Genomic DNA, 23,515 nt, shown 5'->3' with positions numbered 1-23,515 from the left:
CTTCAAGTTTGCAACTTCTAAAGGGCAGATTTTTGAGCAAGTATTTTATAGATTGCCATGTTAAGAGGCCTCGGCTTGAGAAGACAAAAATCTGACTTCACAAGATGTAGACAAAATGAATTTTGTACATTTGATTCCAGCATTCAGAGGAGTCTTAGCTTTCAAAAGCATCATGATGTTTGCAGATGAAAAAGAAGGAGGAAAATCACTTCTAAGGCAAAATGTATGAGCAAATTTGAATTAGATACTGTCCCACTACCAGACAGTTTTATACTTCTTTAGAGTTAAACATTCATTTTTTTCTTTGTGTCCCACCTTTTCTGTGGACAAAGATAACAGCAAACTACCCTAACTACCAAGGGTCTTCATAGCCAGAGCTTCATGATCCTGGAAGTAACAAATCTAGGAAGAGCAGGCTTCTTTAGAAAAATACCGGGTATATGGCCGGGCGCGGTGGCTAACGCCTGTAATCCTAGCACTCTGGGAGGCCGAGGTGGGTGGATCGTTTGAGCTCAGGAGTTCGAGACCAGCCTGAGCAAGAGCGAGACCCCATCTCTACTAAAAATAGAAAGAAATTATACGGACAGCTAAAAATATATATAGAAAAAATTAGCCAGGCATGGTGGTGCATGCCTGTAGTCCCAGCTACTTGGGAGGCTGAGACAGGAGGATCCCTTGAGCCCAGGAGTTTGAGGTTGCTGTGAGCTAGGCTGACGCCACGGCACTCACTCTAGCCTGGGCAACAAAGTGAGACTCTGTCTCAAAAAAAAAAAAAAAAAAAGAAAAGAAAAATACCGGGTATAAGTTTTGGATAGGCCATGACATAAAGCAATGAGCCATTCCTACTCACTGTAAAATATTCCCATCTGCTCTCTTCAGGGGCTTTTTATTTCCAGCAGTTAAAGTTTGCCTTTTCTGTTTATCTCTTTGAAATTGCCACAGTGGACAAGAGAATCAGACATTTGGAGACCCCAGTCTTCCTCCCCAGTCTTTTAACAGCCTCCCCAACTCATACTTGTACTGATCCATTTCTTTTTCTTTTTTTTTCTTGAAAATAACTGAATTCTTAAGTTTGAAAAACCTGAAAGTTTCAAGGCAAATATTTTAACTTGGGATCTTTGAAATCTAATATTAAAAAAGTCTTCATTTCATCCCAAATTTTAGAGGATTTAAAGAGATGGCAACGAGTAAGAGAGCAGGTCCATTTTAAACTCAAAAGAGTTAAAATACGTTCAACTTCAAGTTGAAGATCCTGAATAATCTTACAACTGACAGTGTTTTCAATAAATGAAGGGAAACAGAAATATCAGACTGTTCAGTATTCCCTTGCTACTTCAAGTATTTTGCTCCAAGTGAAAAAAAAGTCATATACTTAGATAGACTCTATAAGACATGTTTATGTCCTAGATACACACATTGACTAAGTGAATGCGTAGTACTCAAATATTTTAACCATTTAAAAAGCAAACAAAAAAGGTTTTATAATTGTCATAAAGCCCTCCAGGGTGTGAATTGCGGTATAGTAATTCATGCCTTGTTGTGTAGACAGCCTAGCACCCCTAACCCCATGTCTAAAACCACACTAAGCATAAAGTATTATGCCATGATTCATGCTCTGTCATGTTTTACTGTAGGGAAAAAGTTGTGCTAGGCTTTTCTAAACTCATAATTAAACCGTGCAAACGTTGCATAATATTTCACAGCCTTTTAAAAATATGCTTTGGTAAAATGATCTTTATGATTAAAGTCCAAGTTCTGTGAGTCTTTTTTTTTTAAACACAGGGCTGTAGATTCAAATCTTCTTACTTCACACCATAACTTAGCTCTCCAGGTGGAGTGGGGTGAGGGTTGGGGGCTGGGGATGGTACCCAAAATCCGGAAGCCCACCCACCCCCTAATCAGTTTCATTCCTGTGACCACAGTGATCTGTGCTTGGGTTCATAGCCAGCGGTGGACCAGAAGGTGGTGATGGTGAGCCTCTCGTGTTGGGTTTTGGGATGTTTTCTCCTTCTACGTGTATTATTAATAAAAAACAAAACCAAAAAAGGCCCAGTAATGATATATTCTGGGTTTAATATTCAGTCACCATCTTTGCTCTGATGGGGCCAGCATGAACACACGAAGGCAAGTATAGAGTGGCAGTGCTGTGGGCCGCCCTGTGGGCTGATAGGCAGGAGAGGTCGGCTCTGAGCCTGTCTGTGTGGGGAGCTGCTAGGTGACCGTTTCTTATTTTCATCTCTGAAAGGTGATGATCTCTAAATCTGTTCCAGTGACAGGACAGGATTCTATAATAATTCAAATAGGTCCTACCCAGTATTTCTTTGCCTACCTTGTATGTTAAACAGAGTCAGGTATGGGGTATGGGGTGAAGAATGGTGCTTGTAATAATAAATAGGTATGTTCGGGGAAGAGGAAGTAGGGAGGGATAAGGGGAGTTATCCAGAAAAGACCACAGGCTAAGGAAGATAGCCACTGTCAGTCATTCTCCAGAGCATAGGGCCATTTGTTCTTGAAGGAATTGCCCTGATAAGTCAATGCATCAAAAAAAAAAAAAAAAAAGTTACTGTAACATTTACTATGTACCAGGCATGTACTATGTCCCTGGTAACAAAGGGATGAATAACAGCAGTATGGTCCCTGCCCTATTGGAACTTACAGTCAGGAAAGATCCCAGGACTGTGTGATGCTTAGAAAGGCTTCTTCCTGTTGCATAAATTATCATACTGAGTGTTGCTTCATTCATGGATTTATTCATTCATAGGTTCATAAAGTTATTTGCTTGTTCATTCATTTTTTCCAACAAACATTTTTGTTTACTAGGGCCACATAATAAATATGTGAATACACATATTTATTAGTATAAGCCCTACTCACTAGTGAATGGAAGGTTTCTGCCTTCTGAGAGTTACAGTTACTGGGGGACCTAGGGCTGTATCCAGGCTAACTGCTAGATTAGCTGCCTAATTTGGACTTGCCAACGACTGTCCCCAAGGTAGAAACAAGAACCCTAGTGGTATTTATTACATGCTTATGTTCTGCCTCCGAGAGGATCAAACGAGGGAAAGCACCAAACTTAAGTCACAGACAGATTTCAGTTTGCATCTTGCTTTCACCACAAACAAAGTGTATAACATTATTAAAGTCACTTTATTTTCTCTGATCCGTAGTTTTCTGACTTCAAAGGGTAATAGTGAGGAATAAGTGATATAAGCTCTATGTAAAGCAAGTATCACAATTTCTGGCTATAGTAAATGCTCAATAAGCTGAGTAATTTTTATGATTATGTTACTAGAAAGGAAAAGAAATCCATGCCAAGAGACTCATCTGATGTTTATTGGTAAGACCACACACACCTGCTCCAGGATGACGCTTAGGTATTATTTTATTCACAGCTAAAGGCCTGACAGCCACACTCTTCAGACTAGAGAGGAGTGGGGCTCGGGAGATTAAATAGTAAAGGGGAAAATAAAATGTAAATTTGGGTGAGGATGGAGAAGGCAAGAATTCAATATCTCAGCCAATTCATATTTCTATTAAAGAACACACAGGATTAGAAAATTTAAATTTGAGCCTTTCTTCCTATTTTTTCCAGGGTAAATGATGTTTTGGTGCAGCCACTTTACCGAGGCCATTTTGTGATGGGTTATTTTCAACTTTTTGATCATCAAATAATGGGTGAAACAGAGCCCTCTTCTACATTCCTGAGCCCTATTCCCCTCCATTTGAAATGGGAAGTTAGGGTAAGGTAAGGTTGAGGTTAGTGGTGAGCTCAGATGTATACATGGCATATATCACTTGATAAGAAAGTAGAGTGCTTTTATCTTTTGATGTAGCAATATTAAAATGTCTCCAGAGTAAACAATGACCCTATTAAATTATTCATGTCAAAATGTCCTGCTGCTTCCAGTTTCAACTCCACAATCTAAAGAGCTTGGGAGTCATCACTCTTCTCTTTACAACAACAACAAAAAGCTGAAGAAACTGAAATAATCCATGACTTTTCTTGAGTCCACAAAGCAATTGAAGTTACAGGGCAATGTGCCACCCCCAAATCTTGAGAGGCAGGCAAATACAGACAATCCCAGTGAGGTCTGCTTACTGGGGGCAGAAGCTGCTGAATCCATAAACTGAGGGGAACACTTAATGGTGATTTTGTCAAATTGCTGGAGACTGAGTATAGACTAGTGTGAGAGTTAGAATCTCCTTTGGGCTACAGTCTTAGTGGGGAGAGGCACTTTTGTGGGTTTTTCATTCAGGAAGTTCACCAGATTCTCATGGGATCCAATATAATAATAGTGGGTTACAGCTGAAACAGCTTCAAGGCATAGACTATTTAAGGAAGAGTTTATGGAGAAGCCCAAACAAAAACAAGGACACTAGAGGAATTTGAAGTCTCTAGCACCTGCAGCAAACTCCTAGCTAGATGAACATAATAATTCACACCAAAGGCTTGTTTGCTTTAGTTCCTATTACCTAACATATGATGTCCAGCTCTCAACAAAAAATTACAAGAGAAAAGCAAGAAAAAACACAGTCTGAAGAGATAAAGCAAGCATCTAAACCAGACTCAGATGTGACACAAATTTTGGAATTACCGGACAGGAATTTAACTATGATTAATATGTTAAGGGCTCTAGCGGAAAAAGAAGACAAGATGCAAGAACAGATGGGTAATGTAAGCAGGGAGATGGAAACTCTGAGACTCAGAAAGAAATTCTAAAAATGAAAAGCACCCTATGGAAATGAGGAATGCCTTTTTTGGGCCCATCAATAAACAGGACATGGCTGAGGAAGGAATCAATGAACTTGAAGACATGACAATAGAAACTTCCCAAACTAAAAGGCAAAGAGAAAAACAAAAGAAAAAACCAGAACACCCAAGAACTATGAAACAGGTATAACATATGGGTAATTGGAATGCCAGAAGGAGAAGAGAAAACAGAGGAGAAGAGATATTTGAAGTATTAACAGCTGAGAATTTTCCAAAATTAACGACAGACACCAAACCACAGGTCCAGGAAGCTCAGAGAACACCAAGGAAGGTAAATACCAAATCTATAGCTAGGCATATCATATTCAAACTGCAGAAAACCAAAGAGAAGAAAAAATGTTGAAAGAAGTTAGAGGGGGGAAAAAAATCCAATACCTTACCTACGTAGGAACAAAGATAAGAATTACGTCAGATTTCTCTTTAGAAACCATGCAAACAAAAAGAGAGTAAAGTGTGGAAAGAAAAAAGCTACCAACCTAGAGTTCCAGCAAATTATCCTTCAAATGTGAAGGAGAAATAAAGACATTCTTTGACAAATAAAACTGAAATAATTCATAGCCAGCAGGCTTGCCCTATAAGAAATGTTAAAAGAAGTACATAAAGGAAGAGCATTAGAATAAATTAAGGTAAAATAAAATTTTATTTTTCTTATTCTTTTTCTTGTTTTGTTTTAGAGACAGGATTTCACTCTGTCACCCTGGTTGGAGTGTAGTGAGTGGTGCGATCATAGCTCACTGCAGCCTCGAACTCCTAGGCTCAAGTGATCCTCCCACCTCAGCATCTCAAGTAGCTGGGATTATAGGCTTGAACCACCATGCCTATCTTATTCTGAACTCATGTGAAAGATAACTGTCTGTTTATAGTGATAATAGTAACAATGTATTGGGTGATTATGGCACGTGGATAAATGAATGACAATAATGAACAGAGACAGGAAGGAAGAAGTGGTATAGTATTATTTGATGGTGGACTTAGATTAGTTATACATGTATTATACATGTATTTTTCAAACTCTAGGGAAACCACTAAAAACTTTTTTAAAAAGTATAATTGGTATGTTACCAGAGGAGATAAAATGGAATCATAGAAAATGTTCAGTTAAACCTAAAGAAGGCAGATAAAGAGGGGAAAAAAGGACCAGGTGCAACAAATATAAAAGTTATAAATGGTAGATACTAATCCAGTTATATCAATAATTTAAATATGAATGGTCCAAATGCACCAATTTAAAGACAGATTATCAGACTGGATGAAAAACAAGACCCAGCTATATGTTGTCTACAAGGGACCCACTTTAAAGCCTCAGATAGTTTTAAAGTAAAGGGATGGAGAGAGATACACCATGCTAACACTAATAAAAAGAAAGCCAGAGTAGCTATATTAGCTTTATACAAAGATGACTTCAGAAGAAAGAACATTTTCAGGGACAAAGAGGAGAATTACATGATAATAATGGGGGTCAGTTCTCTAAGAAATAATCCTTAACATGTGTCCACCCAACAACAGAGTGTCAAAAAACATGAGGTGAAAACTGCTAGAACTACAAGGAGAAATAGACAAATATACTATGATAGTTAGAAACTTCAATACCCCTGTTTCAATAATTGATACATCAAGCAAGCAGAAAGGACATAGTTGACTTGACCAGCACTACCAATCAATATGATCTAACATCTGTAGAATATTCTATCCAACAACAGCTGAATACACATTCTTACATTCACATGGAACATTCGCCAAGCTAGGGCACATTCTGGGCCATGAAATATAGCTTAACACACTTAAAAGTATAGAAACCATATAGAGCATTTTCTCAGGCCACATGGATTTAAAATAAGAAACCAGTAACAGAAAGATAGCTGGAAAATCCTCACGTATTTGGAGACTAAACAGCATACTTCTATATAATGCGTGGGTTGAATAAGAAGTCTTAAGAGAAAGTATTTTGGACTAAACGAAAATGAAAATATAACTTATTACAATTTATGGGGTGCAGCAAAAGCAGTGCTTAGAGGGACATTTATAGCATTGAATGCATATATTAGAAAAGAAAGATCCAGAATTCATAATCCAAGCTTTTACCTTAGGAAACTAGAGAAAAAAGCAATATAGACCTAAAACAAGCAGATGAAAATAAATAAAAATTAGTGGAAGTCAATGAAATTCAATACAGGAAAGTAATAGAGAAAAATCAATGAAACCAAAAACTTATTCTTTGAAAGTTTGAAATATCCTGCTTTGTCCTCATGTCCCTCTCAGGCCACAGGAGAGGATGGGTGGAGACACTTTGTGGTCTTAACTCTGACCACTCACCTCTGTGGTCATTTTAACACCCACCCTCAAGACCTGGTTACCAACAGCACCGCTTGAGCTGTGCCGCCGTCCCTCAGCCTGGGCCTGGAGAGGGTTGAGGGGCTCTGGTGCTTGGTTGTCACAGTTAGAAAGCCCTTCCTTTCCTTGGGTGTTTGGCTGATACCTTTAAAAGACCAGGTCTTTCATTCACCTGTCAGAACCATTTGAACATACATAATAGACAGTCACACATGCCACGGAGCTTTATCATCTATTTTTGAAAAAGCCAAACCTGCTTGGTGAACATACAAACCCTAAGGGCAGCCATGGTTTTTTCCCTAGATGATTTTTTTTCCCTCTTTCAGCTTGGAAGAAGGCAGGGAAGTTCCCAGGGTTCCCTCCAAGTTCACCTCAGTCATGGGTAGCTGGTGTGATGCCCTCTTGGATGCCTCAGAACACACAACAGGATGTGACTCAGGACTCAGAGATGTGAGTCAGTTTCCAAGGTGATGTGTTAGGGCGAGCCCCAGTGGTGGTTTACATCTCCCTGTCTGGAACCCCTGGGAAGAAAGATCTGGACTCATCTACAAATAAAAGGGGTGCCCCAGATGCTTCCCAGCTACCTTCAGAGTTATGTGATGTCAACTTTCACAGCCCCTGGAGTGGGCCGTGGGGGACATTTTCCTGAAAGTTGTGCTGCCTTTGAGAAGCAATGTTTTCCTCTGGCCTCTCCAGCAGGGAGTTAAAACTGCAACCCAGCACACATAAGAACAGCAGTCACCTACAAGTAGCCCCAGGTAGCAGACACTGGGTTAGCACGTTGCTGTTATATCATTGAAATCCCATGATAACGTGAGTCAGTCAGCACCAGCCCTGGGTCCGGAAAAAAAGGGAGATTGTGAAAGAGCTCCGGGATTTGCCAACCGTTTGTCTCCGGCTGGCTGCAGACATCTTGGTTAGTCATGTGCAGCTCAGATGCATTCATTGTTCCAGCAATTACTTTGAAGAGAAGCATTCAGACCAAGCTGGGACAGAGGCCTGCCTGGGTTTGCTGTGTTTTAAAGGCCTCCAGGGTTTTGAGGGAGCTGGTCTTTGCTGCGGACCTGCCGGCCTGAGGGGTGGCGGTCTGCCTACGGGAGGGAAGAAGGGAGCTGTGTGGCCACGGCTGGTCCTGGTGCTTCTGGGACTCATATTCCTCACCCGGCTGGGCAGGCTTTGTGGCTTTGTGGTCGGGGCCCTGCGAATCCAAACACTGGTTCCTAACATCAGGGCCACCCCTAGCCCTCTGGTGGTTCACCCCAGAGTCCTTTTCCTCTCAAACCTCTGCTTCCTCATCTCTAAAAATGGGGGTAACCAGACTCACCTGCCTCACAGGTGTGAGAGTTAATTAATGTTTGTGGAGCAGCTTTGAGATCCACAGATGAAAGGCTCTCTATAAATGCAAAGTGCTATTCCTCATTAGAGCTGCCAGACAGTTCCCAGGGGAAACAGTTCAACCCTCACCACCAGCCGCTCCCCTCGGCCAGATCAGTCTGAGACCTGTCTGGAAGAAGTGTCTGTATTTAGGCAGAGTTCTCTCTGAGGCCGGGTTCAGGGATAAGTCACTAGCTTCTAGAACAGATGGGCATTCGATAACCTGTCTCTTTCTCTGTTGGCAGTGTGTCCCTGTGGTGCAGGGAGAGTGGCCTTCGGTACACGTGGGCTGGAGGGACCACAGTTCTGAGGGAACAGAAGGCACCTTCTGGTCTCTGCTGCGTTCTCCCTTGCAGGCAGATTATCTTTCTGTACTTTGTTAAATAAACATCCACTGCAGACACCTTTGCCATAAGGATTTTCTGTGTGTCCCACTTTCTGCACGTGGAGGTAAAGATGGCTTCCTGCTCCCATCCACTCCTTCTCCAGCACCTTTGCCGTCTTTCTTAGTCCCTTGAAAAAGATGAGCTGGAAATACTGTGTGGAGGGCTGGGACATCTGAGGCTGCCTCCATTGTGGGACCGGACCCTTGGTGGAGAATGAGGGCTCTGACTGCAATATGACAAATTACTGACACCTCAAGTGGGAGCCTCCAAGCAGGAGAGGCACAGCATCTCCCAGGACTGCACATCGCTAAAGAAACAGAATTTTCTCAAAAACATCCCATGGACAGTCTTTGCTTAGGTGGCCTAGGGCAGGAGACCAGCAGAGCCAACCTGTAGTCCAGGCCAGCCAGCTCCACCGTGTGCTGACGAGGGGCCTGTGGGGCTTACCAGAGGCACCAGTGACCTCTCCGGCTAAACAGATATAGAAAGAGCTGTCCCTTGGGCAGATTGTATTAACTAACGTGGCTGAGACTCTGCCAGGGTCCTTGTAATGCATCAGGGTGGCAGCAGGCAAGAAAAAAAAGGAATGACGTTATCTTTGGGACTGCAGTAGCTTTAAAATGACGAACCCCTTTCCCCACGAGTTGTCAATATTGGAGAATAGGATACTAGAGTCCAGCTCAGAACAAGATCTGGTCCACAGCAGGTATCTGTCATATCATTTTGCAGCCTTCGCCTCCTCTGAGTGCTACCCCACCCACCTCTGCAGCCCCCAGCCCTCTGTGGGCACCCTCCCTACCAACCCTAACCCTTTACAGCTCTCTCTGTGTGTTCTCCCAGCTGCAACCCTAGTTTTCACATCGGCATTTTTGTGATTTTGTAAAATGTTAGAACTGTTTGAAAACCTGTAGAATGGATTGAAGCCCATAAAGCAGTCTCCTCTGTCATCATCTCCCACGTGCCCCAGGCCCTAATGCATCCTTATTGAATTTTATGCCAGAAAGTCTAGTTTTAGGCAGCCAACTCTGAAGCATGGCATTCTATTAATAATAAAAGAAACAGAAAAACTCACGTGAATGGGGGAAAAAAGAGAATGCAAGACAAGACAATGAGAGAGTGTGGAAAGAGGACGTAAAAGATACTTAACATAAAGATGATTTGGTTCGTGCTGGCCCCAAACATTTCCAGGATTTGAGAAGCTCACCCCATAGCTGTCCCCCAAGGTGCCAAAAGGGCTCGGCTCGAGCAAGGATACAGTAAGGGCATGGTTTTGGAGTCTGAGAGATTAGGACAGAGATCTTGGTTTGGCCTCTCACTCACTGTGTGCTGAGGTAAGTGACTTAACCCCTTGGGGACTCAGTTTCCCCCCATGTGGGGAGAGGTTATTGCAGCTGCCCTTTAGGTTACTGCGAGGCTGAAATGTGACCCTGAGCCCAGGCATTGTCAATGCAGTACCTGGCACCTTGGAGGCAGGAAACAGTCTTCTCTCCCCTGCCCTCTCAGAAAAGGATACGGGTGTATGGACAGCACCGCTTGCTCAGCTGGCTGCTGCTCCATGTGACAGAGGAAGGAGAGGCTCAGCTCCCCAGGGCCACCAGGAACGAGACCTTAGGCAGCCAGAGTTCCAAAATGCAAAGCGTGGTTTCACCATGGATGTGTGTGTGGTTCCAGCAGGGTAGCACATACACTGCTGAGCACCAGCCCCCTTCAGAGGGAGCACCTCGGCCGCTCTGCAGAACGCAGCTGCATCGTGGCACACAGCAGACTCGCACAGTGTCAGTCATGACACGGAATCCAAAAGCTGCCTTTTGCAAATCGAGGATTCACTGTTCTTTGTCTTGTGAGGTGTGACTCATGTTGAATGGTGACCGTTCTTTAAAAGCTTCCATTCCCTGCTTCCAACTTGAAGAAGAATATTCTGACAAAGGGAAGTGGACTAATCCCCCAGGCTGAAGCATAGCCCGCTTTGATACATGCTTGCTGGCGGTCAAGTGCCTGCTTCCCCATCTCTTCCTGTTTTTCTCACGCAGCCCTCCTACCGCACTATCTCGGCACAACTGTTTTTTTTCTACCTGCACCCTCTTCACCTTCTGGGTTTCCTTTCCTACACATCAGGCCTCGGCACCTAGAATTCCCTGCAGCAAGAGCTGGGAGGCTGGAACCTCAGGGGACTGTGCAGTGGGGACGCCCTGCGCCCTCTTCTGCACACTCCTAGCCCAGCCCCCCTGTCTCTCAGAGCAGTCTGAGAAATCCAGTGCCGGCCTGAGACAGGAGTGGGCACTGTGATTCCTGGCCATCCCTCCACCTTCAACACCTCTGGACTTCATAAAACTAGGGGGAAATCTCCGAATGTGCAGAACAGCGACTTCCTCCTTTAACAGGGCTTTGTCACTCCAACTGATATTTTTATTCCCCCCCCCCCCCCCCCCCCCGCTATGCTGGAAATAATGACAGATCGAGGACGTATATTCTTTTCACATGAGGAGGGCCTTTCTCCCCAACTGCAGACTGCCATTAACGTATGTACTGTCTGCTCTGTTGGTAGCCTCAGAGAGGGAGCAGGAGAGGCCGCCCTGAGCACGGCGTCAGCCTTCATTCCTAAAACATCATGCCCTGCAGACGCACCGGCTCTGGCTTATCCTTCATGCTCCTTCCTTTCCGAAGGAGTAGTGTTTATCTTCTTAAACTCAAGGCTTCTCCATACAAAAAAAATCCCCAAGAAATAGCTTTCTTACACTTCTCTTTATTTTTTTTTTTAAAACTGCTAAATTACGTAGATATTAATATTTGCCATCAAGCAAGAGTGAGGAAGAGGCTAACCTGTTCCCTCATGGAGTGGCATGTTCCTATGCAAGTTTTGAATTCTTTGGAATAATTGGATTTCTTTGGCCTTTGAGCCAAGGGGAATCACTGTGAATGTCTCCTGTGCTATCAGACACCTCCCTCTTTCTTTTAAGTTTCTCTGCTATAATCTTCTCCCCCACCTTCACGTGAGATCTGTACAGGAGGAATTTGTTCACTTAAGTTTGCAGTCATTTTGCACACCCCAAAGAACTGACCTTGACGTGAACTAATTGGGATTGCAATAGATTAATAACACAGGTTGGTGAGGTGGAGTTTGTAGCATAAAGGAGACCTTTGAAGATAAGAGCCATTTGTGCTTTCACAAGCTCATCCCTGGTGCTCTGAACAAAGGACATAAACTAATAAAGTCAGATTCATCTAGGGGCAATCTGCACTCGCAGAGGAATATCACCCCAAACTCTGATTCAGAAAGGAAAATGGAAATCTGCCAGAATTCTTTTAAACTCCAGCACAGATCTCGATTTAAAAAAAAAATGACACATACACACAAAAACTCTTGGTAATAAGCAGACCTCTGATGATCTAAAGATCCCCAGCTTCATTTATTGACTTAGAGAAAGTAAATGGCATTTCAAATACAACCTTCATACTTTAATAGATGAGGTCACCCTGAGAAAGATGATACTGAGCCCAGCACTGGAAAACCTCCCTCCAGAGAACTGCTTTGATTTACAAGGTCAAGGAAGGCTTTCTCGTAGAAGCAGTAAGTTCTCAGTGACTTGGACTAAAATGGAAGAATTAAAAAAAAACTAAATCTAGAGGGTGAGATAGCAGACAATTATGAAATTCTGGCTCAAAAAAAGTATGACCTGTGGAGAACAGGATGCTAGGGACATAAAGAAGTTAAGAGTTAAAATTGATTTACTACCAAGTATAGACATTCAGGTAACATACATTTGTTTCAGGCATTGAGATCCTGTGTATATTGGCTTAATCCTTGTGAATTTCCCCATCGGTCTAAACCAGCAGTCATCAAACAGGGTGACCTCTCCTCTAGGGGACTCCAAGCAATGTCTGAGACATTTTTGGTTGTCACAACTGAGGTCGGGGAGGCCAGGGATACTGCTTAACATCCTACAGCGCACAGGACGGCCTCTGCAGCAGAGACTGATCCGGCCCCGAATGTCAAGGGTGCTCTTAAGTGTCAAGGGAGACCCAGCGCAGGGAAAGGGAAAGCACACACCACCACAGTGGTTTCAGTCCCCAAGGCATGACTTCCAGAGGTGCCTTCAGACGCAGAGGAACTTAACCCAGCATTGTGCCCTGGGTGGAGTACAAATAGAACCGAGGGGTGCGAAGAGATAGTGGGTGAGGAGGGCACCTTCTGGAGCCCTTGTGGGAACCCAGGGTGGCCACAGTCATGATGCACCCAGGGAGAACTCTGTCATCTCCGTGTCAGGGTTTAAGACGACTGCTTTCTCACAGTCTCACAGCCTGGCACCCAGACGTGGAGCTGGGTGAGCTGCAGGTGTGAACGACCAACAAGATCACTCCTGAGCTGACCGTCGGCTTTGCCACCTGGGAAGGGACAGGCTAGCACTTGCCTCTCCCAGCTTCCCGGGCATGAGTCACATGTAACTAGATAATGATGCAAATCGCTGTCAACATTTCTAAGGTTTCATTCCAACATCTCATGGAATGATAAAGCAGAAACAACCTCAGAGACAGCCGTGCCAGCCCAGTCTCGGACAGCTGAAGTGCAGAAGGGTGAAGAGACTCCCTCTGTTCCCACGGCTGGTTAGTGACAGGGAAGGGCCAGACCTTTGGCTCTTTGTAGACTACTGTTTTTACTATGTGATGATTAGAAACTATTCCCTTCCCCTCAATCTAGTACCATATACTGACAAAACAGAAAGACTGACCTAAACCTCAAAAAAAGGTAGAAGAAATTGGAAAACACATTGCCCACACGGGCGCTGCGGAGGAAGACCTTTGCCTGCTTACAACTCTCAGGTTCTGAGCTTTGTGGGGCTGACTCCATGTACGTCTCCTTCCCACCCTGAAACTAAGTCAAAACAGCCTCAGGTCTCAGATAAAAGCTGGGATCTGTTGCTGGGAATTCATGAATAACCCGGAGTCGAACTTGGGGAGGGTGGTTACCATTCCTTTCCCGCTCTGTGCTGTGGGGGTGGCTGTGGGGATGAGGCTTCCAGGGACAAGGGAGACAGCTACAGGGACCACGCGGTCTCCCTGCTTGCGCCTTTTCTTCTAATGGCCTTAACCTGCCAAGTGGCTGCAACGTGCTGATTTTGAATGCTTTTATGGAAAGTCCCGTCCCCTTTTCTGCTCACGTCACTTAAAATAATGAGTTAGCTGCACTCGTATTAGTCTGTCTTTCAAGTGGATTAAATTCACAGGCTCGCTCTTCTCCGGTCTCGTACGCTTTGGCCTGGCTGTCTGAAGCTCCAGATTAGAGCGATGAGCCTACGCCAGACAGCAATGAGACGCAATTACCTAGGCAAATTTTTGAAGGATTTGAGCCCTGGGGCACAGGCTGTTTATGAAAGACTAAAAGCACCGTTTGTACTGAGCAGGGCCAGTTGCCTCTGTCTTTCGAGCTCTGGATCCTGCCTGCCACTGGACTCCGGGCAGGATTTCTGGGCCCTGATAACATCAGGCTTCTGTCCGCACCTCAGCACCTCAGGGTCTTTGCTCTGTTTTTCAACAAGAAAATGCAAGTACTAACAAAAGCCTATTATAACATCTCCCTTTGTGTTCACTGACTATCTCTCTCATTGATTTGTGTTTTTTTTTGCATTGTGTACCACCCTGAAAAAATGCAGCCAGAAATCATCCTATAGCTGATTGGCTCTGAAACGTCTTTGGAAATGAACAGCCTTTCCAAAAAACAAGAACTTCCCGTCTTCTTTGGGGAAAAAAAAAAAAAAAAGCAAACCAGTCTGAACAGCACCTCCAAAGTTACTTTCCCCTTGACTGGAACAAAAGAGGTTTCTGAGGTACAGGAGAAAGAGACAGAGAATGTGTAAAGGGCAGGCTGACAAGGAGAGTGACAACAGTCTTTCCTCTGCTGGTCCACGTTGTTATTCTTTTCAGACAGGGAGCAGTGGGGGACATAGATGGGCTGGAATGAGTCTACATCCACCCGGCTGAAAACTAAAATGTGATCTTGTGAAGGAGCATGGTGGGGGGAGGGTGGGGAAGGTTCCTTGGCTTTCGTAGTTGGTGTGAAGGTGGCAGAGAGTGAAGCCATCAAGGCAGGGGGCCGTGAGATACTTCAGGGCTCGGGGTGGGGGTCCTGAAGCCCCCCAGCCGGGCAGAGGGCTGGTTTGGGAAAGAGGCTGTGATGAGGGGTGGGAAGGCAGGGGAGACAGCAGGATAAAGAGTGAATTTGGAAGGATGGGTTTGGAAAGTGCTGGAAAAATCCAGGAGTACTTTTAGAGAAGGTAGCAACACAGGAGCCTAAACATGGGGGAAGGAGCTCGCAGTGAGGTCGGGGTTGGATTCCAAGGCAATAGTGGGTAAATAATATGTTCTTACTTTGGGGTCCAGATCTCTAATTAAATGTGCAAACCAGGTTCAGGTATTTGGAAGACTGCCTCAGGGGAGGCTGGGCAGGAAGGAAGAGAGAAAGAAAGAGGGGAGACAGAGTTTGGCCTGGAGAGAAGGGAGTGTACCAGCTTTAGCTAACAGAAGGCTGCAGAAAATGGTGGGGGGGCAGAAAGTGGAGGAGCTTGGAGAATTCCCATGTTCCTTCTTGTCACAACCCCCAGGGGAAAGAGCCCAGGGAGGTGTGGGTGGTACCAGCCAGGCTCCTCTGTCCCCCAGGCTCCCAGCTGGGATGTGGCAGGTGGAGAAAGGAAGAGGGAGGAAAGTAAGAATCTAAAGGGCCCTAACTGAGAGTTGGCGCTTTGGAAGGAAGGAAATCGTTTAGGGCAGGAAATTTTAAAATTGGATTTAAAACTACAAAGAAACAGTTTTGACCTGCTGTCCTGACAGCAGGGAAAATCCTCAACGACTGATGCTCACCCCTTCCTCTGGAGAAATAGGCTGGGGCCGTGGGGTCTGGAGAAGGAGAGACAGTTCCCGCCCACCTGGAATGCTCCTTCTGACTTGCTGAGCTCAGAACCCTGATGTGCCCTGGGGAGGAGAGTGCGGGGGCCTCGGGGCACGTTCAGTGTTGCCTGCCTGGACGGGTCTCATCAGTCGGTGGTTAAGTTTGGATTCTCTTGCGGCACAGAGGGACTCTCACCCATGACAGCTGGCAAAGCAGCACCCAAACATGCAGCGTGTGGGTAATGACCGAGGGCAGTGCTCGGGGAGATGCCAAAGGGACAGCCACTAACAGATCGGTCCAGGAGTCAAGAGGGGGAATCAGTCTAGGCCTCGGTGGGGACAAAGATGTCCTGAAGGAGATGGGGCAGGTGAGGTGCCTGGAAGAATGGCAGGATCGGGGAGGTGGAGGGGATGATGGGAAGGGGCTTTCTGGATAGGCAAGCGGCATGGACCAACTGACAGACATACAGAGATACAAGGGTGGCTGAGTGAAACTGACGTATGCTATGAGAAACAGACTGGCCCAACTTCAACTCTGATAGGTCCTCGGTCTCAAATGAAATAAACAGCGTATGCATTTTCCCCATTGCGTCTCTGAGGCTGAAGTTATGAGTCAGCAATGGAGCTTAGTGCTTAAATAAGTTGTTTATGGGTGAGAAGGATGGGGCTGCCCGTTTCTAGTTTGAGAACAGGCAGAATGGAGTGACCGCTGGCACCTGCCTCATAGCTCAGGTAAGAGCCTGCCTTTCTGCGAAGGGAGCTGGGAATGTATCCCCCAACCCCCCAAAGATAGGGCAGCTGCACACGGCTCTCTGACATGGGCTCCCTACTGTGGGGCCTTGCAGTAAAGGGTGGTTTTTACAACTCTGGGAAACTTTTCTTGACTCTTACCCCTTGGGCATCCACATGATGTTGTCCTGTAATAGCCCTAATGGTCCTAAGTCATTTCAGGGTTTGGGAGGGCTTTGACTGAATAATGATCCCTCAGAGCCACTAGCCTTGAGGGGTGCCAGCCTGGGCACAGAAGAGCTCCTGCCCAGTGGCTGCCTCGGGTCAGGGGCTCCGGAGAGCTGGATTTGCAAGGGGCCTACAGAGAGAGGTCTGGTGGCCAGCTCTGTTCTCTCCGTTGCTCACAAGGGACAAGCCTGCTGAACGGGGACAGAAGTGTGCAGTTTCATCAGTGAATAATACAGCACTGGGGAAAAAGTTCCCCTCTGCTTTCTGCTACAGTCACTGAAATGTCAGCAATGGAGGGAAAAACAAGAGAAAACCTCTCAGGGACAGACCCTGGCAGTGCGCAAAGGTCTCAAGTTTCAGCACCGGGGTGGGGTGAGGCTGTACCCCTGCCTGTTCCCCCGACTTCTGCACTGATGGCTCTGGCCCCGTGATGACTGGGAATTTATTCTACAACAGGCCACGGGCTCCTTGTTTTGCAGTAGGAAATTCTCTTTCATAAGAGGGCCACTGTTGATACTGTTTGTTTTGTGATTTCCAAAAATAAGGAAAAGTTTATAAAATGGGGAGTGGGCAGGGAGGAGGGAGAAGGAAGAGGAAAGGGCAGCCGATCCCAGCATTTCCCAAGTCTCCCCTTGGCTTCTCCCAGACCCCCCTCCTCCCGGTTCTGAATGTGAAAAATAAGCAGCCTGAGCCTACTCGGCTGGAGATGTGTCTAACAAGGCCCTCATTGTCTCAGACAGGTGTGAGATTGGACTTGATTTGGGGCCAACACCTCCAGTACCAGAGCCAGCTCTGTGAGCTGAAAACATGCACCAGCCCTCCAGTAATACCACTGCAGCCAGCCAGAGACTCAACAATTTAAGGCTTAACACACACAACATAAATCAGGGGAGGATGGACCAGCCGACCGGCAGCTTCTTGGGCAGATGCCTGCAGACTGTCTGCAGATCAGACCCTGCCTGTTTGGGTTATTTGAGACCTTTTTTTTGTAATATAAAGATGAGAAACTGGGTGGGGCAGCCGCAGAGGCACACCGGTGTTTGCCCTATCTTGTCCCAACAGCCCCTCTTTTGCCTAAGTGCTGTTTTGAAGCGACTGCTCGGGACGGTTCACATCGCTCCCTCCAAATATTAGGAACGTGTTCATGCTGGGGAGGGTGGGCAGAGGGACGCTGAGCGCTTGAATATGGGCTGTGTCTGTGTCACTTAGCCTTTCTGGGCTTGCAGCTACTCACCTATCTCAGGAGGTGGCTGGCCACCTCATTCTGGTCTAGCTTTCTATAATTCACCCATCTCTAATGGTTAGAAGTTCAGAGTCACATAAGAACTGCCCAAATCAGGGAGAAAGTTCACACCACCACCAAATGCTGTTTCCAAGTGGACCCATTTCTCTGAGCAAGAAAAGGCCATTTCACAGCATTCCTTTCCATGGTTTCCTCCTCTTATCGTTGTCTGGAAACGTGTGGTTCTCAGACTGCTAAGGCAAGCCCAGAATCCCCAAGAGTGCAGTCATGACATATCGAGAACCACATGCTACGGGCGATGGCGATGACGGCCTAGCTAGGCGGTGCAGTGCTCCAGTCCCCGTGTCTCCCTCCCGAGCAACTCAATCCATTCCTTGTAGCGGAGAGGATTACGAAGTCACCGAGTCTTACTGAAGGAAGGGAGCCCAGAAGCCACCCGTCAATGCAGGAGCCTCCTCTCTGGTGCCCCTGAGAGAAGGGCATCTGATCTCTGCAAATTCCTGTGACATTCCAGGACAGCTTTTGGCCCTGCCATTCATGACCCTGACTCTGAATTCACAGACGAAGATGTGGCTGTCACAAGGACACCTTTTTCTGGTCCTACCTCATCAATGTCATTGCCGTGCACTCCTTATGGAGTGAATGGCATGATGTTGGCAGTTGTGTCCTGAACTGGGAGGAGGGGACTGTCACTCCACACCAGCCTCTGACCCTTCCCAGTCTTGGCCCGGCAAAGCCGCCTCAAGTTCCGACAGTTGTGGCTCCCGAACTCTGCCCTGCCACACTCACACACCTGTTTGCTGTCCTACCTCTGGCCCAACAGCCCAAGCAGGCTTAAAGGCTGGGCTTGTGGGCGGGGTCCGCACTGGGAAGTATTTACTTAAAATCACACAGGAAGGTGAAACTTGGTTCAGAGAAATCCTTTTGTAGCTGCTTCATTAAAAATGCCAAAGAGGCTGACTGTTCACATTTGCTGAATGTGTCCAATTCATGCAAGTAATGGGCCGGGTCAGGGTTCATCCCCAGCTGCTGCCCACGTGGGCCCTGTGGTCAGGAAGTGACCTGTCAACCTCAACCTCGCTGCAGCTGTTTGTTTCCCCGCAGGGAGCAGGGCTGGGGGTGCTTGGTGGGACAGAGGAGGATGGAGGATGGTTTTAAGAAGGATAGTATGTCTTTGCTTGCTTTAAAAATCCCTTCTCCTTAGCATGAAATTCAACATTTAAAAAATGGAGACACAAAAGAAGCATGTGATACAGAATCCAACCGTGGGGCTGTCACGTCACTGAGGAGACAGTGAATTTCCAGAGAGGCAACGTAAGGCAGAGCGTGGTTAAGTGTCAAATGAACGATCCACACCAACGACGGAGACTTTGGTCTGTGGCTGCCTCTCTAATCGGACGGGACCTGGGCCGGGAGCCCCAAGTCTCGGATTTCAGGTGTGCCTCTATTGTGCAGATCACGGAAACTCCCTGGCCTGGCTGTCTCATGAGTCAAATACAGGGCTTTGAGCGAAGCAGCTTAAGGTCCCTTTCAGATGTTACAGTTTACCATTTGGTCTTGTGGAGCAGTGGTGACGGGTTCCCCCGTTTGAGTTTACCCATGGAAACAACTGGAATCAAAACCACCACAACCCTTATCCACCCCAGGCTGTAATCACTCCTGAGGAATAAATAAGGAGCCAGTAAAGCTAATTGTCGCAGAGTAGCTGTGTGGCTCAAAGGAGAAGACCGATGTGCAACACCCTGGTGACACACCACCACCACCAGTAAGAGCATATTAACAGCAATAACAGTGAAAATAATAACACTCAACAGTTATTAAGTATTTAAAGTGTATCAGGCTCCATGCTGAATATTTGATAAAAATATCTCAATTCTTTCAATGACTTTGTGAGGCAATAATAAATATACACAATGCTTACTGTGCACTGGGCATGGAGTGTTTTATGCACGTTAATGCCTTCAATTCTCACAACTCCAGTAAGTCAGGTATTATTGTTATCATGCTCATTTTACAGGCAGGGAACAGTGGCACAGGGGACTTAGTGATTCCTGCAAGGTCGCTTAACTAGAAAGTGGCCAGTCTGGGATTTGAACTCCAAAGCCCATATCCATTATCCTGCACATGGATCTTAGCGTTAGTATCACAGACCCACATTCTGCTTTCCTTGCATGCTGAGTCCCTTCTGATGATGCAGTGGGAAGAAGAGCTCTATCCTGGCTGGGGGGAGGGATGGACATAAGCACTGGCTTCTGTCTTGACATCTCCAGGCTGCTGTATCTTCCCCTAAGGGAGCCGGGAATGACCAGGGAGAAAGTTTGAAAATAAGAGAAATTCCTTATGGACCCACTAATGCATTCCCCTCCCCCACCCCAAGGCGTGAAAGAATCAAATGAGGAAATCGGGAAGAGATTCTGGAATAGGAGTAACAAGATTTCCCTTCCCTTCCACCTGAATTGGCCATCCGTAATTTTGCACAAATTCAATTTTAAAGTCATGCTTTGTAATTTGTGGAAAATCATATTAAATTAAACAGATCCACGTCTGGGCAATGACTTCTCTCATTTAGCAACATATGGTGGCTCAGAGCCTCTCAAAGCTTGATCACACAGCAAAAATATGAACCCTCCTTCCAAAATAGCCTTTTAATCAGAGCAGCAAAGTGAGGGACTCTGGGGTATCCCTGCTGGTTTCCCTGAGAATGTCATGGGTGGGAGCTGCAGTACCCAGATTTACAGAATGTTAGTATTTAATACCACCTGGTTAATCGCTTCCATGATAGGTGCAGGGCCTGGGGCCTGGTGGTAAAGAAAACAGTGCCGGGTCACGTGAGGACAGAGCAGGCACTGCAGGCGGGACCTTCTGGGCAGTGCTGCCCCCAACTACGCCAAGCACACCTATGGGTGGCGGTGGTAGGGATTCAATGAACCAACAGTATCAGTGCATTCTATAAATGTGAGCTATTATTATTTTACTATTGCCTTTAGTAATGTGTGACTCAGACAACATCCCTGCCATAATCTAGCTGCTGCAACTGCTTTAATAACAATCCAGGTATAGACACAACCACGAACAAATGCTGCAGTTTTAAAATGGGAGGCGGCCTGTAGCGATTAGCAGGAGTGAGCATCACACTTCAAAAGCTTCTCCGTTTGTCCTTAAGATACCAGCCTTGTTGGACGACCAACAGAAGCACGTCTTAAAACTCAGGCAATTATGGTTGTTCCCCATAGCGGGAAATTTACAACAAAGTACAGATGAAGATTAACAGACCTTGAGACAAGAGATCTAAATAAACCACTTAACGGGCAGAAAGGCCAAGTTGAGCCCTTGAGCTTGTGCTGACTTTTACAGATATTTTAATAACTTTATCATTATATAATTTGCCATCTGATATGTGCAGAGAGATGTACTAATGGAGTGAGAGTGGCCACAACAGGGCAATAATCCTATGAGATTTAATAAAACCGCCATGTTCGCTTCCTTTGTATGACCTGCAGCTCCAAGAAGTGCAATTGCTAGTCACATTATTTCTCACTGTCTTTTCATCTCAAGATGTTCTTTCCAAAATCCCAAAGCAAGCATATGTACACAGCTCTTCCAATGACGCAAGGAGGAGCTGACATAGCATGAGCTCTCTGGGTCTTGGATCTGGCCTTGGAATGACTCAGGTTGAACACATAAAGCTGTAAGGTAAAAAGACTTCTTCCATAGCGGGAATCAGCAATTTACAGAGCTGGGAGACTTAACTGTCCCAGACAAGCGGCTGCTGACACCCAAGGGAGCCCTGACTTGCCCAGGCTCTTCAGGGACCTGACTCTCATGGACCTTCCCTGGGGATAACCCAAGGATCCTAGTGCATCCTCTTCCGTACTCCCAGAGGAACTGGGCTGGCCCTTACAGTGGCCCAAATCTTGTTAAACAGAATTGATCATGTTGACTTATGGAGGCTCAGATTCAGTGACCCAATTCAGATTGGGTGGAAGACCCAAGACGGTGTGAAGAAATGAGCACCATTTCAGTTCCTGGTGTGTTTTAAAGCTCAGGTTTGTGCCAGCCCATAAGTGTTAGGTGACATGAGATGCATATGTTAGAGTTACTGTCTCCTCTTCCCTTTGTCTACACCAATTCCTTCCAGGAGTAAAAGTGGGGCAGTTCACCCCTATTAGGAGAACCCCCTTTCTAAAAGGGTTAGTTAACTCCCATGATAGGCTCTTGGAGATCAGAATTAGAAGGTGCTTTTCAAAATCTTGAAAATATATTTGGAAAGTTCTAAATGCTAAACATGACCCTGAGGAGGTATGAAATAATGATGGTGCCCAGGACTGTGGCACTTCATCCCATGTCTGGAGGAAGTGGCTCTCTTTTCTGCCCATCCTTTACCCATGGCTCATTCAAAGACTTAGTGCCATGGTGGTTTTCTCTTAAAAATGCTTATATTTTTTAAACAGTAAATGTCCTATTCCATGCCATTTAGGAGAGTCTGAACTGGCTAAAACTCAACCTGAAGACTTGCCATAGCTTGCTAATCAGAAATCATCTGAATAAGAAGTGGTATGTCCCTGTTTTCCTATCGATTTCTCAGGACTGCACAGAGAGACAAAAAATAAACATGATTGGCCAATGTTTGTTTTTAGGATGAATCCTATACTTTTTAAAATTATTGTTTTGTTTTATTTACTGTGGTAACTGAATCTCTAACATCACAACATAAAATGTTCTGCCAGAAAGAGATTATCGAAGAAAAGTCTATGAAAAGAAACTGGGTTTGTCAGTGAAGATTTTATTTACAGGAGTTTTGCAATTGGTATCTTTAAAATCTCCAAAACAATTGGGTTGTTCTACTGCTTTGAAGGCAGTTGTTCAGTAAGAAGAAATGCCATGTGGGGCTAAGGCTTTGAAAGGGAAATGTGAACATACAGTACAAATAGGCACTGAGGTGATTACTGACACTTGAGGCAAGTGAAGCCCTCTGCCTGTGCCCATTTTCCCCAAAAAGTCAGGCTGGGGGGTTCGGAGGGAAATAAGGAAAGACAGAAGTCATTATAGTTCCTCGGCAAAATGTAAATCACAAATGGTGGATTTTAAAGAGCCCTAAAATAACTGAATTTTAATTTCTGAAAAATAATGCAAATGAGTAAAACCAACTCAGTTTGGAGAACTGCGCCTGACAAGAAAACACAAGGAGTAGCTTTCTAAGCAGATCTGTTTTTCGTATCAACATCTATTGTTTGTTCTTCTCTGGTACAAACTTTTGGTAAACTTAGATACCACCTCATGATTACGGTTAAAGTTTCTTTTTTAAATATCCAAATTTGAAAAGCTATCTTCAGGTGATTTGTAAATTTGGGATAATGAAACATGCAAAGTTAATCACCGTCCTTCCAAAATGGACGTGTGGTCAACAGTGCTCTGCAATAAAGCCACTGTTTAAAAAGGCAGCTTGCTTCACAACAACAGGGCTATGCCTGGCTTCGGGAGGTCAAATTCTTGAGTCCATCCCAACTGGCTGGCTTTGGTCTTTGTGTCATCTTCTGTTCCTGTGCTTACTACCATCTATGCTGCCATGAGATT

General features: G+C 45.4%; 1 protein-coding gene across 1 annotated transcript in view; it reads right to left on the bottom strand.

Annotated features, from left to right (window-relative positions):
* The window catches only part of RUNX1 (RUNX family transcription factor 1), a 237,199-nt gene that overhangs the window by 11,727 nt on the left and 201,957 nt on the right, over positions 1 to 23,515 (bottom strand). The window lies entirely within an intron of this gene.

Source organism: Eulemur rufifrons, chromosome 7 (assembly GCF_041146395.1).
Source record: "Eulemur rufifrons isolate Redbay chromosome 7, OSU_ERuf_1, whole genome shotgun sequence".
Lineage (NCBI taxonomy): Eukaryota > Metazoa > Chordata > Mammalia > Primates > Lemuridae > Eulemur > Eulemur rufifrons.
Note: the sequence above shows the minus strand (reverse complement) of the source record. Positions and strands in the feature narration are given on the sequence as shown.